We start from the raw sequence: 15,193 nt of genomic DNA, 5'->3' as shown, positions 1-15,193 counted from the left end.
AGTGCGTGTGAAACCCGTGTTTCACCTAGCTTGTTGGGAACACAAAGTTTCTTTTCAGTTGCAAACTCCTATCCATATATATATATATGGGGAGGTACTAGCTCCAACTCGGTTTTACAGTGAAAACTGCAGGAACTTCAAACCGGCACTAGGAAACAGACTGAGAAACCAGAGTAAAAGTTTCTACTGCAACCCGTTTCCTTTTGCTAGATGAACGAACGACTCTCCACATGCTCTGTTCTGAGAGATAAGTGTGTGTGAAAGCCGTCCTTCACCTACCTTGTTGGGAACACAAAGTTTCATTTCAGATGCAAACTCCACTCCATACATATATATGGGGAGGTACTAGCTCCAACTCGGTTTTACAGTGAAAACTGCAGGAACTTCAAAACGGCAGTAGGAAACAGACTGAGAAACCAGAGTAAAAGTTTCTCCTGCAACCCGTTCCCTTTGTGCTAGATGAACGAAAGTCTCTCCACATGCTCACTTCTGAGAGATAAGTGTGTGTGAATCCCGTCCTTCACCTAGCTTGTTGGGAACACAAAGTTTCTTTTCAGTTGCAAACTCACTCCATATATATATATGGGTAAGGACTAGCTCCAACTCGATTTTACAGTGCAAACTGCAGGAACTTGAAACCGGCACTAGGAAACAGACTGAGAAACCAGAGTAATAGTTTCTCCTGCAACCTGTTCCTTTTGTGCAGGATGAACGAACGTCTCTCCACATGCTCAGTTCTGAGAGATAAGTGGGTGTGAAAGCCGTCCTTCACCTAGCTTGTTGGGAACACAAAGTTTCTTTTCAGTTGCAAACTCCACTCCATACATATATATGGGGAGGTACTAGCTCCAACTCTGTTTTACAGTGAAAACTGCAGGAACTTCAAACCGGCACTAGGAAACAGACTGAGAAACCAGAGTAAATGTTTCCCCTGCAACCCGTTCCATTTGTGCTAGATGAACGAACGTCTCTCCACATGCTCAGTTGTGAGAGATAAGTGTGTGTGAAAGCCGTCCTTCACCTAGCTTGTTGGGAACACAAAGGTCCTTTTCAGTTGCAAACTCCACTCCTTATATATATATGGGTAGGGACTAGCTCCAACTCGGTTTTACAGTGAAAACTGCAGGAACTTCAAACCGGCACTTGGAAACAGACTGAGAAACCAGAGTAAAAGTTTCTCCTGCAACCCGTTCCCTTTGTGCTAGATGAACGAACGTCTCTCCACATGCTCAGTTCTGAGAGATAAGTGTGTGTGAAAGCCGTCCTTCACCTAGCTTGTTGGGAACACAAAATTACTTTTCAGTTGCAAATTCCACTCCATATATATATATGGGTAGGGACTAGCTCCAACTCGATTTTACAGTGAAAACTGCAGGAACTTCAAAGCGGAACTAGGAAACAGACTGAGAAACCAGAGTAAAAGTTTCTCCTGCAACCCGTTCCCTTTGTGCTAGATGAACGAACGTCTCTCCACATGCTCAGTTCTGAGAGATAAGTGTGTGTGAAACCCGTCCTTCACCTAGCTTGTTGGGAACACCAAGTTTCTTTTCAGTTGCAAACTCCACTCCATACATATATATGGGGAGGTACTAGCTCCAACTCGTTTTTACAGTGAAAACTGCAGGAACTTCAAACCGGCACTAGGAAACAGACTGGGAAACCAGAGTAAAAGTTTCTCCTGCAACCCGTTCCCTTTGTGCTAGATGAACGAACGTCTCTCCACATGCTCAGTTCTGGGAGATAAGTGTCTGTGAAAGCCGTTCTTCACCTAGCTTCTTTTGAACACAAAGTTTCTTTTCAATTGCAATCTCCAATCCATACATATATATGGGGAGGTACTAGCTCCAACAAGGTTTTACAATGATAACTGCAGGAAATTCAAACCGGCACTAGGAAACAGACTGAGAAACCAGAGTAAAAGTTTCTCCTGCAAACCGTTCCCTTTGTGCTAGATGAACGAACGTCTCTCCACATGCTCATTTCTGAGAGATAAGTGTGTTTGAAAGCCGTTCTTCACCTAGCTTGTTGGGAACACAAAGTTTCTTTTCACTTGCAAACTCCACTCCATACATATATATGGGGAGGTACTAGCTCCAACTCGGTTTTACAGTGAAAACTGCAGGAACTTCAAACCGGCACTAGGAAACAGACTGAGAAACGAGAGTAAACGTTTCTCCGGCAACCCGTTCCCTTTGTGCTACATGAACGAACGTCTCTCCACATGCTTAGTTCTGAGAGATAAGTGTCTGTGAAAGCAGTCCTTCAATTGGCTTCTTTGGAACACAAAGTTTCTTTTCACTTGCAATCTCCAATCCATACATATATATGGGGAGGTTCTAGCTCCAACTCGGTTTTACAGTGAAAACTGCAGGAACTTCAAACCGGCAGTAGGTAACAGACTGAGAAACCAGAGTAAAAGTTTCTCCTGCAACCCGTTCCCTTTTTGCTAGATGAACGAACGTCTCTCCACATGCTCAGTTCTGAGAGATAAGTGTGTGTGAAAGCCGTCCTTAACCTAGCTTGTTGGGAACACAAAGATTCTTTCCAGTTCAAACTCCACTCCATACATATATATGGGGAGGTACTAGCTCCAACTCGGTTTTACACTGAAAACTGCAGGAACTTCAAACCGGCACCTGGAAACAGACTGAGAAACCAGAGTAAAAGTTTCTCCTACAACCCGTTCCCATTGTGCTAGATGAACGAAAGTCTCTCCACATGCTCAATTCTGAGAGATAATTGTGTGTGAAAGCCGTATTTCACCTAGCTTGTTGGGAACACAAAATTACTTTTCAGTTGCAAACTCCACTCCATACATATATATGGGGAGGTACGAGTTCCAAATCGGTTTTACAGTGAAAACAGCAAGAACTTCAAACCGGCACTAGGAAACAGACTGAGAAACCAGTGTAAAATTTCTCCTGCAAACCGTTCCCTTTGTGCTAGATGAACGAACGTCTCTCCACATGCTCAGTTCTGAGAGATAAGTGTGTGTGAAAGCCGTCCTTCACCTAGCTTGTTGGGAACACAAAATTTCTTTTCACTTGCAAACTCCAATCCATACATATATATGGGGAGGTACGAGCTCCAACTATGTTTTACATTGAAAACTGCAGGAACTTCAAACCGGCACTTGGAAAAAGACTGAGAAACCAGAATAAAAGTTTCTCCTACATCCCGTTCCCTTTGTGCTAGATGAACGAACGTCTCTCCACATGCTCAGTTCTGAGAGATAAGTGTGTGTGAAAGCCATACTTCACCTAGCTTGTTGGGAACACAAAGTTTCTTTTCAGTTGCAAACTCCACTCCATACATATATATGGGGAGGTTCTAGCTCCTACTCGGTTTTACAGTGAAAACTGCAGGAACATCAAACCGGCAGTAGGAAACAGACTGAGAAACCAGAGTAAAAGTTCCTCCTGCAACCCGTTCCGTTTGTGCTAGATGAACGAACGTCTATCCACATGCTCAGTTGTGAGACATAAGTGTGTTTGAAAGCCGTCCTACACCTAGCTTCTTTGGAACACAAAGTTTCGTTTCACTTGCAAACTCCACTCCATATATATATATGGGGAGGTACTAGCTCCAACACGGTTTTACAGTGAAAACTGCAGGAACTTCAAACCGGCACTAGGAAACAGACTGAGAAACCAGAGTAAAAGTTTCTCCTGCAAACCGTTCCTTATATGCTAGATGAACGAAAGTCTCTCCACATGCTCAGTTCTGAGAGATAAGTGTGTGTGAAAGCCGTCCTTCACCTAGCTTGTTGGGAACACAAAGTTTCTTTTCACTTGCAAACTCCACTCCATACATATATATGGGGAGGTACGAGCTCCAACTCCGTTTTACAGTGAAAACTGCAAGAACTTCAAACCGGCACTAGGAAACAGACTGAGAAACCAGGGTAATAGTTTCTCCTGCAACCCGTTCCTTTTGTGCTAGATGAATGAACGTCTCTCCACATGCTCATTTCTGAGATATATGTGTGTGTTAAAGCAGTCCTTCAACTAGCTTGTTGGGAACACAAAGTTTCTTTTCACTTGCAAACTCCACTCCATACATGTATATGGGGAGGTACTAGCTCCAACTCGATTTTACAGTGAAAACTGCAGGAACTTCAAACCGGCAGTAGGAAACAGACTGAGTAACCAGAGTAGAAGTTTCTCCGGCAACCCATTCCCTTTGTGCTAGATGAACGAACGTCTCTCCACATGCTCAGTTCTGAGAGATAAGTGTGTGTGAAAGCCGTCCTTCACCTAGCTTGTTGGGAACAGAAAATACCTTTTCAGTTGCAAACTCCACTCCATACATATATATGTGGAGGTACTAGCTCCAACTCTGTTTTACAGTGAAAACTACAGGATCTTCAAACCGGCACTTGGAAACAGACTGAGAAACCAGAGTAAAAGTTTCTCCTGCAACCCGTTCCCTTTGTGCTACATGAACGAACGTCTCTCCACTTGCTCAGTTCTGAGAGATAAGTGTCTGTGAAAGCAGTCCTTCAATTGGCTTCTTTGGAACACAAAGTTTCTTTTCACTTGCAATCTCCAATCCATACATATATATGGGGAGGTTCTAGCTCCAACTCGGTTTTACAGTGAAAACTGCAGGAACTTCAAAACGGCAGTAGGTAACAGACTGAGAAACCAGAGTAAAAGTTTCTCCTGCAACCCGTTCCCTTTGTGCTAAATGAACGAACGTCTCTCCACATGCTCAGTTCTGAGAGATAAGTGTGTGTGAAAGCCGTCCTTAACCTAGCTTGTTGGGAACACAAAGATTCTTTCCAGTTGCAAACTCCACTCCATACATATATATGGGGAGGTACTAGCTCCAACTCGGTTTTACACTGAAAACTGCAGGAACTTCAAACCGGCACCTGGAAACAGACTGAGAAACCAGAGTAAAAGTTTCTCCTACAACCCGTTCCCATTGTGCTAGATGAACGAAAGTCTCTCCACATGCTCAATTCTGAGAGATAATTGTGTGTGAAAGCCGTATTTCACCTAGCTTGTTGGGAACACAAAATTACTTTTCAGTTGCAAACTCCACTCCATACATATATATGGGGAGGTACGAGTTCCAAATCGGTTTTACAGTGAAAACAGCAAGAACTTCAAACCGGCACTAGGAAACAGACTGAGAAACCAGTGTAAAATTTCTCCTGCAAACCGTTCCCTTTGTGCTAGATGAACGAACGTCTCTCCACATGCTCAGTTCTGAGAGATAAGTGTGTGTGAAAGCCGTCCTTCACCTAGCTTGTTGGGAACACAAAATTTCTTTTCACTTGCAAACTCCAATCCATACATATATATGGGGAGGTACGAGCTCCAACTATGTTTTACATTGAAAACTGCAGGAACTTCAAACCGGCACTTGGAAAAAGACTGAGAAACCAGAATAAAAGTTTCTCCTACATCCCGTTCCCTTTGTGCTAGATGAACGAACGTCTCTCCACATGCTCAGTTCTGAGAGATAAGTGTGTGTGAAAGCCATACTTCACCTAGCTTGTTGGGAACACAAAGTTTCTTTTCAGTTGCAAACTCCACTCCATACATATATATGGGGAGGTTCTAGCTCCTACTCGGTTTTACAGTGAAAACTGCAGGAACATCAAACCGGCAGTAGGAAACAGACTGAGAAACCAGAGTAAAAGTTCCTCCTGCAACCCGTTCCGTTTGTGCTAGATGAACGAACGTCTATCCACATGCTCAGTTGTGAGACATAAGTGTGTTTGAAAGCCGTCCTACACCTAGCTTCTTTGGAACACAAAGTTTCGTTTCACTTGCAAACTCCACTCCATATATATATATGGGGAGGTACTAGCTCCAACACGGTTTTACAGTGAAAACTGCAGGAACTTCAAACCGGCACTAGGAAACAGACTGAGAAACCAGAGTAAAAGTTTCTCCTGCAAACCGTTCCTTATGTGCTAGATGAACGAAAGTCTCTCCACATGCTCAGTTCTGAGAGATAAGTGTGTGTGAAAGCCGTCCTTCACCTAGCTTGTTGGGAACACAAAGTTTCTTTTCACTTGCAAACTCCACTCCATACATATATATGGGGAGGTACGAGCTCCAACTCCGTTTTACAGTGAAAACTGCAAGAACTTCAAACCGGCACTAGGAAACAGACTGAGAAACCAGGGTAATAGTTTCTCCTGCAACCCGTTCCTTTTGTGCTAGATGAATGAACGTCTCTCCACATGCTCATTTCTGAGATATATGTGTGTGTTAAAGCAGTCCTTCAACTAGCTTGTTGGGAACACAAAGTTTCTTTTCACTTGCAAACTCCACTCCATACATGTATATGGGGAGGTACTAGCTCCAACTCGATTTTACAGTGAAAACTGCAGGAACTTCCAACCGGCAGTAGGAAACAGACTGAGTAACCAGAGTAGAAGTTTCTCCGGCAACCCATTCCCTTTGTGCTAGATGAACGAACGTCTCTCCACATGCTCAGTTCTGAGAGATAAGTGTGTGTGAAAGCCGTCCTTCACCTAGCTTGTTGGGAACAGAAAATACCTTTTCAGTTGCAAACTCCACTCCATACATATATATGTGGAGGTACTAGCTCCAACTCTGTTTTACAGTGAAAACTACAGGATCTTCAAACCGGCACTTGGAAACAGACTGAGAAACCAGAGTAAAAGTTTCTCCTGCAACCCGTTCCCTTTGTGCTACATGAACGAACGTCTCTCCACTTGCTCAGTTCTGAGAGATAAGTGTCTGTGAAAGCAGTCCTTCAATTGGCTTCTTTGGAACACAAAGTTTCTTTTCACTTGCAATCTCCAATCCATACATATATATGGGGAGGTTCTAGCTCCAACTCGGTTTTACAGTGAAAACTGCAGGAACTTCAATCCGGCAGTAGGAAACAGACTGAGAAACCAGAGTAAAAGTTTCTCCTGCAACCCGTTCCCTTTGTGCTACATGAACGAAAGTCTCTCCACATGCTCAATTCTGAGAGATAAGTGTGTGTGAAAGCCGTCCTTAACCTAGCTTGTTGGGAACACAAAGATTCTTTTCAGTTGCAAACTCCACTCCATACATATATATGGGGAGGTACTAGCTCCAACTCGGTTTTACAGTGTAAACTGCAGGAACTTCAAACCGGCACTTGGAAACAGACTGAGAAACCAGAGTAAAAGTTTCTCCTGCAAACCGTTCCCATTGTGCTAGATGAACGAACGTCTCTCCACATGCTCAGTTCTGAGAGATAAGTGTGTGTGAAAGCCGTCCTTCACCTTGCTTGTTGGGAACACAAAATTTCTTTTCAGTTGCAAACTCCACTCCATACATATATATGGGGAGGTTCGAGTTCCAAATCGGTTTTTCAGTGGAAACTGCAGGAACTTCAAACCGGCACTAGGAAACAGACTGAGAAACCAGAGTAAAATTTCTCCTGCAACCCTTTCCATTTGTGCTAGATGAACGAACGTCTCTCCACATGCTCAGTTCTGAGAGATAAGTGTGTGTGAAAGCCGTCCTTCACCTAGCTTGTTGGGAACACAAAGTTTCTTTTCACTTGCAAACTCCAATCCATACATTTATATGGGGAGGTACGAGCTCCAACTATGTTTTACATTGAAAACTGCAGGAACTTCAAACCGGCACTTGGAAAAAACCTGAGAAACCAGAATAAAAGTTTCTCCTGCATCCCGTTCCCATTGTGCTAGATGAACGAACGTCTCTCCACATGCTCAGTTCTGAGAGATAAGTGTGTGTGAAAGCCATCCTTCACCTAGCTTGTTGGGAACACAAAGATTCTTTTCAGTTGCAAACTCCACTCCATACATATATATGGGGAGGTTCTAGCTCCTACTCGGTTTTACAGTGAAAACTGCAGGAACTTCAAACCGGCACTAGGAAACAGACTGAGAAACTAGAGTAAAAGTTTCTCCTGCAACCCGTTCCATTTGTGCTAGATGAACGAACGTCTCTCCACATGCTCATTTCTGAGAGATATGTGTGTGTGAAAGCAGTCCTTCACCTAGCTTGTTGGGAACACAAAGTTTCTTTTCAGTTGCAAACTCCACTGCATACATATATATGGGGAGGTACTAGCTCCAACTCGGTTTCACATTGAAAACTGCATTAACTTCAAACCGGCACTTGGAAACAGACTGAGAATCCAGAGTAAAAGTTTCTCCTGCAACCCTTTCCATTTGTGCTACATGAATGAACGTCTCTCCACATGCTCAGTTCTGAGAGATAAGTGTCTGTGAAAGCAGTCCTTCACCTAGCTTCGTTGGAATAAAAGATTCTTTTCACTTGCAATCTCCACTCCATACATATATATGGGGAGGTACTAGCTCCAACTCGGTTTTACAGTGAAAACTGCAGGAATTTCAAACCGGCACTTGGAAACAGACTGAGAAACCAGAGTAAAAGTTTCTCCTGCAACCCGTTCCCAGTGTGCTAGATGAACGAATGTCTCTCCACATGCTCAGTTCTGAGAGATAAGTGTGTGTGAAAGCCGTCCTTCACCTAGCTTGTTGGGAACACAAAATTTCTTTTCAGTTGCAAACTCCACTCCATACATATATATGGGGCGGTTCGAGTTCCAAATCGGTTTTACAGTGAAAACTGCAAGAACTTCAAACCGGCACTAGGAAAAAGACTGAGAAACCAGAGTAAAAATTTCTCCTCCAACCCGTTCCCTTTGTGCTAGATGAACGAACGTCTCTCCACATGCTCAGTTCTGAGAGATAAGTGTGTGTGAAAGCCGTCCTTCACCTAGCTTGTTGGGAACACAAAGTTTCTTTTCACTTGCAAACTCCAATCCGTACATATATATGGGGAGGTACGAGCTCCAACTATGTTTTACATTGAAAACTGCAGGAACTTCAAACCGGCACTTGGAAAAACTGAGAAACCAGAGCAAAATTTTCTCCTGCATCCCGTTCCCTTTGTGCTAGATGAACGAACGTCTCTCCACATGCTCAGTTCTGAGAGATAAGTGTGTGTGAAAGCTATACTTCACCTAGATTGTTGGGAACACAAAGTTTCTTTTCCTTTGCAAACTCCACTCCATACATATATATGGGGAGGTTCTAGCTCATACTCGGTTTTACAGTGAAAACTGCAGGAACTTCAAACCGGCACTAGGAAACAGACTGAGAAACCAGAGTAAAAGTTTCTCCTGCAACCCGTTCCATTTGTGCTAGATGAACGAAAGACTCTCCACATGCTCAGTTCTGAGATATATGTGTGTGTGAAAGCAGTCCTTCAACTAGCTTGTTGGGAACACAAAGATTCTTTTCAGTTGCAAACACCACTCCATACATATATATAGGGAGGTACGAGCTCCAACTCCGTTTTACAGTGAAAACTGCAAGAACTTCAAACCGGCACTAGGAAACAGACTGAGAAACCAGAGTAAAAGTTTCTCCTGCAACCCGTTCCTTTTGTGCTAGATGAATGAACGTCTCTCCACATGCTCATTTCTGAGATATATGTGTGTGTTAAAGCAGTCCTTCAACTAGCTTGTTGGGAACACAAAGTTTCTTTTCACTTGCAAACTCCACTCCATACATGTATATGGGGAGGTACTATCTCCAACTCGATTTTACAGTGAAAACTGCAGGAACTTCAATCCGGCAGTAGGAAACAGACTGAGTAACCAGAGTAGAAGTTTCTCCGGCAACCCATTCCCTTTGTGCTAGATGAACGAACGACTCTCCACATGCTCAGTTCTGAGAGATAAGTGTGTGTGAAAGCCGTCCTTCACATTGCTTGTTGGGAACACAAAGTTTCTTTTCAGTTGCAAACTCCACTCCATACATATATATTGGGAGGTACTAGCTCCAACTCGGTTTTACAGTGATAACTGCAGGAACTTCAAACCGGCACTAGGAAACAGACTGAGAAACCAGAGAAAAAGTTTCTCCTGCAACCCGTTCCCATTGTGCAGGATGAACGAACGTCTCTCCACATGCTCAGTTCTGAGAGATAAGTGTGTGTGAAAGCCGTCCTTCACCTAGCTTGTTGGGAACAGAAAATACCATTTCAGTTGCAAACTCCACTCCATACATATATATGTGGAGGTACTAGCTCCAACTCTGTTTTACAGTGAAAACTACAGGATCTTCAAACCGGCACTTGGAAACAGACTGAGGTACCAGAGTAAAAGTTTCTCCTGCAACCCGTTCCCTTTGTGCTACATGAACGAACGTCTCTCCACTTACTCAGTTCTGAGAGATAAGTGTCTGTGAAAGCAGTCCTTCAATTGGCTTCTTTGGAACACAAAGTTTCTTTTCACTTGAAATCTCCAATCCATACATATATATGGGGAGGTTCTAGCTCCAACTCGGTTTTACAGTGAAAACTGCAGGAACTTCAATCCGGCAGTAGGAAACAGGCTGAGAAACCAGAGTAAAAGTTTCTCCTGCAACCCGTTCCCTTTGTGCTACATGAACGAAAGTCTCTCCACATGCTCAATTCTGAGAGATAAGTGTGTGTGAAAGCCGTCCTTAACCTAGCTTGTTGGGAACACAAAATTTCTTTTCAGTTGCAAACTCCACTCCATACATATATATGGGGAGGTACGAGTTCCAAATCGGTTTTTCAGTGGAAACTGCAGGAACTTCAAAACGGCACTAGGAAACAGACTGAGAAACCAGAGTAAAATTTCTCCTGCAACCTGTTCCATTTGTGCTAGATGAACGAACGTCTCTCCACATGCTCAGTTCTGAGAGATAAGTGTGTGTGAAAGCCGTCCTTCACCTAGCTTGTTGGGAACACAAAGTTTCTTTTCACTTGCAAACTCCAATCCATACATATATATGGGGAGGTACTAGCTCCAACTATGTTTTACATTGAAAACTGCAGGAACTTCAAACCGGCACTTGGAAAAAACCTGAGAAACCAGAATAAATGTTTCTCCTGCATCCCGTTACCTTTGTGCTAGATGAACGAACGTCTCTCCACATGCTCAGTTCTGAGAGATAAGTGTGTGTGAAAGCCATTCTTCAGCTAGCTTGTTGGGAACACAGTGTTTCTTTTCAGTTGCAAACTCCACTCCATACATATATATGGGGAGGTTCTAGCTCCTACTCGGTTTTACAGTGAAAACTGCAGGAACTTCAAACCGGCACTAGGAAACAGACTGAGAAACCAGAGTAAAAGTTTCTCCTGCAACCCGTTCCCTTTGTGCTAGATGAACGAACGTCTCTCCACATGCTCATTTCTGAGAGATATGTGTGTGTGAAAGCAGTCCTTCAACTAGCTTGTTGGGAACACAAAGATTCTTTTCAGTTGCAAACTACTCTCCATATATATATATGGGGAGGTACTAGCTCCAACTCGGATTTACAGTGAAATCTGCAAGAACTTCAAACAGGCACTAGGAAATAGACTGAGATACCAGAGAAAAAGTTTCTCCTGCAACCCGTTCCCTTTGTGCTAGATGAACGAACGTCTCTCCACATGCTCAGTTCTGAGAGATATGTGTGTGTGAAAGCCGTCCTTCACCTAGCTTCTTTGGAACACAAAGTTTCTTTTCACTTGCAATCTCCAAACCATACATATATATGTGGAGGTACAAGCTCCAACTCGGTTTTACAGTGAAAACTGCAGGAACTTCAAATCGGCACTTGGAAACAGACTGAGAAACCAGAGTAAAAGTTTCTCCTGCAACCCGTTCCCATTGTGCTACATGAAAGAACGTCTCTCCACATGCTCAGTTCTGAGAGATAAGTGTCTGTGAAAGCAGTCCTTCACTTGGCTTCATTGGAACACAAAGTTTCTTTTCACTTGCAATCGCCAATCCATACATATATATTGGGAGGTTCTAGCTCCAACTATGTTTTACAGTGAAAACTGCAGGAACTTCAAACCGGCAGTAGGAAACAGACTGAGAAACCAGAGTAAAAGTTCCCCCTGCAACACGTTCCCTTTGTGCTACATGAACGAAAGTCTCTCCACATGCTCAGTTCTGAGAGATAATTGTGTGTGAAAGCCGTCCTTCACCTAGATTGTTGGGAACACTAAGATTCTTTTCACTTGCAAACTCCACTCCATACATATATATGGGGAGGTACTAGCTCCAACTCGGTTTTACAGTGAAAACTGCCGGAACTTCAAACCGGCACTTGGAAACATACTGAGAAACCAGAGTAAAAGTTTCTCCTGCAACCCGTTACCAGTGAGCTAGATGAACGAATGTCTCTCCACATGCTCAGTTCTGAGAGATAAGTGTGTGTGAAAGCCGTCCTTCACCTAGCTTGTTGGGAACACAAAATTTCTTTTCAGTTGCAAACTCCACTCCATACATATATATGGGGCGGTACGAGTTCCAAATCGGTTTTACAGTGAAAACTGCTAGAACTTCAAACAGGCACTAGGAAAAAGACTGAGAAACCAGAGTAAAAGTTTCTCCTGCAACCCGTTCCCTTTGTGCTAGATGAACGAAAGTCTCTCCACATGCTCAGTTCTGAGAGATAAGTGTGTGTGAAAGCCGTCCTTCACCTAGCTTGTTGGGAACACAAAGTTTCTTTTCACTTGCAAACTCCAATCCGTACATATATATGGGGAGGTACGAGCTCCAACTATGTTTTACATTGAAAACTGCAGGAACTTCAAACCGGCACTTGGAAAAAGACTGAGAAACCAGAGTAAAAGTTTCTCCTGCATTCCGTCCCCTTTGTGCTAGATGAACGAACGTCTCTCCACATGCTCAGTTCTGAGAGATAAGTGTGTGTGAAAGCTATACTTCACCTCGATTGTTGGGAACACAAAGTTTCTTTTCCTTTGCAAACTCCAATCCATACATATATATGGGGAGGTTCTAGCTCCTACTCGGTTTTACAGTGAAAACTGCAGGAACTTCAAATCGGCACTAGGAAACAGACTTTGAAACCAGAGTAAAAGTTTCTCCTGCAACCCGTTCCCTTTGTGCTAGATGAACGAACGTCTCTCCACATGCTCAGTTCTGAGAGAAAAGTGTGTGTGATAACAGGCCTTCACCTAGCTTGTTGGGAACACAAAGTTTTTTTCAGTTGCAAACACCACTCCATACATATATATGGGGAGGTACTAGCTCCAACTCGGTTTTACATTGAAAACTGCAGGAACTTCAAACCGGCACTTGGAAACAGACTGAGAAACCAGAGTAAAAGTTTCTCCTGCAACCCGTTCCATTTGTGCTACATGAATGAACGTCTCTCCACATGCTCAGTTCTGAGAGATAATTGTCTGTGAAAGCAGTCCTTCACCTAGCTTCTTTGGAACACAAAGTTTCTTTTCAATTGCAATCTCCAATCCATACATATATATGGGGAGGTACTAGCTCCAACTCGGTTTTACAGTGAAAACTGCAGGAACTTCAAACCGGCACTTGGAAACAGACTGAGAAACCAGAGTAAAATTTTTCCTGAAACTCGTTCCCTTTGTTCTACATGAACGAACGTCTCTCCACATGCTCAGTTCTGAGAGATAAGTGTCTGTGAAAGACTTCCTTCACCTAGCTTCTTTGGAACACAAAGTCTCTTTTCAATTGCAATTTCCAATCCATACATATATATGGGGAGGTACTAGCTACAACTCTGTTTTACAGTGAAAACTGCAGGAACTTCAAACCGGCACTTGGAAACAGACTGAGAAACCAGAGTAAAAGTTTCTCCTGCAACACGTTCCCTTTGTGCTAGATGAACGAACGTCCCTCCACATGCTCATTTCTGAGAGAAAATTGTCTGTGAAAGCAGTACTTCACCTAGCTTTTTGGATCACAATGTTTCTTTTCAAATGCAATCTCCAATCCATATATATATATGGGGAGATACATGCTCCAACTCGGTTTTCCAGTGAAATCTGCAGGAACTTCAAACCGGCAGTAGGAAACAGACTGAGAAACCAGAGTAAAATTTCCTCCTGCAACCCGTTCCCTTTGTGCTAGATGAACGAACGTCTCTCCACATGCTCAGTTCTGAGAGATAAGTGTGTGTGAAAGCCATCCTTCACCTAGCTTGTTGGGAACACAAAGTTTCTTTTAAGTTGCAAAATCCACTCCATACAAATATATGGTGTGGTATTACCTCCAACACGATTTTACAGTGAAAATTGCAGGAACTTCAAACCGGTACTTGGAAACAGACTGAGAAACCAGAGTAAAAGTTTCTCCTGCAACCCGTTCCCTTTGTGCTACATGAACTAACGTCTCTCCACATGCTCAGTTCTGAGAGATAAGTGTCTGTGAAAGCAGTCCTTCACCTAACTTCTTTGGAACACAAAGTTTCTTTTCACTTGCAATCTCCAATCCATACATATATATGGGGAGGTACTAACTCCAACTCGATTTTACAGTGAAAACTGCAGGAAATGCACACCGGCACTAGGAAACAGACTGAGAAACCAGAGTAAAAGTTGCTCCTGCAAACCGTTCCATTTGTGCTAGATGAACGAACGTCTCTCCACATGCTCAGTTCTGAGAGATAAGTGTGTGTGAAAGCCGTCCTTCACCTAGCTTGTTGGGAACACAAAGTTTCTTTTCACTTGCAAACTCCACTCCATACATATATATGGGGAGGTACTAGCTCCAACTCGGTTTTACATTGAAAACTGCAGGAATTTCAAACCGGCACTTGGAAACAGACTGAGAAACCAGAGTAAAAGTTTCTCCTGCAACCCGTTCCATTTGTGCTACATGAACGAACGTCTCTCCACATGCTCAGTTCTGAGGGATAAGTGTGTGTGAAAGCCGTCCTTCACCTAGCTTGTTGGGGACACAAAGTTTCTTTTCACTTGCAAACTCCACTCCATTTATATATATGGGGAGGTACTAGCTCCAACTCGGTTTTACAGTGAAAACTGCAGGAACTTCAAACCGGCACTAGGAAACAGACTGAGAAACCAGAGTAAAAGTTTCTCCGGCAACCCGTTCCCTTTGTGCTAGATGAACGAACGTCTCTCCACATGCTCAATTCTGAGATATATGTGTGTGTGAAAGCAGTCCTTCAACTAGCTTGTTGGGAACACAAAGATTCTTTTCATTTGCAAACTCCTCTCCATACATATATAAGGGGAGGTACGAGCTCCAACTCGGTTTTACAGTGCAAACTGCAAGAACTTCAAACCGGCACTAGGAAACAGACTGAGAAACCAGAGTAAAAGTTTCTCCTGCAACCCGTTCATTTTGTGCTAGATGAATGAACATCTCTCCACATGCTCAGTTCTGAGATATATGTGTGTGTTAAAGC

Source organism: Camelus bactrianus, unplaced genomic scaffold (genome assembly GCF_048773025.1).
Source record: "Camelus bactrianus isolate YW-2024 breed Bactrian camel unplaced genomic scaffold, ASM4877302v1 HiC_scaffold_30, whole genome shotgun sequence".
In the NCBI taxonomy this organism is placed as follows: domain Eukaryota; kingdom Metazoa; phylum Chordata; class Mammalia; order Artiodactyla; family Camelidae; genus Camelus; species Camelus bactrianus.
The sequence above is the reverse complement of the archived record's forward strand: the minus strand, read 5'-3'. Positions refer to the sequence as shown.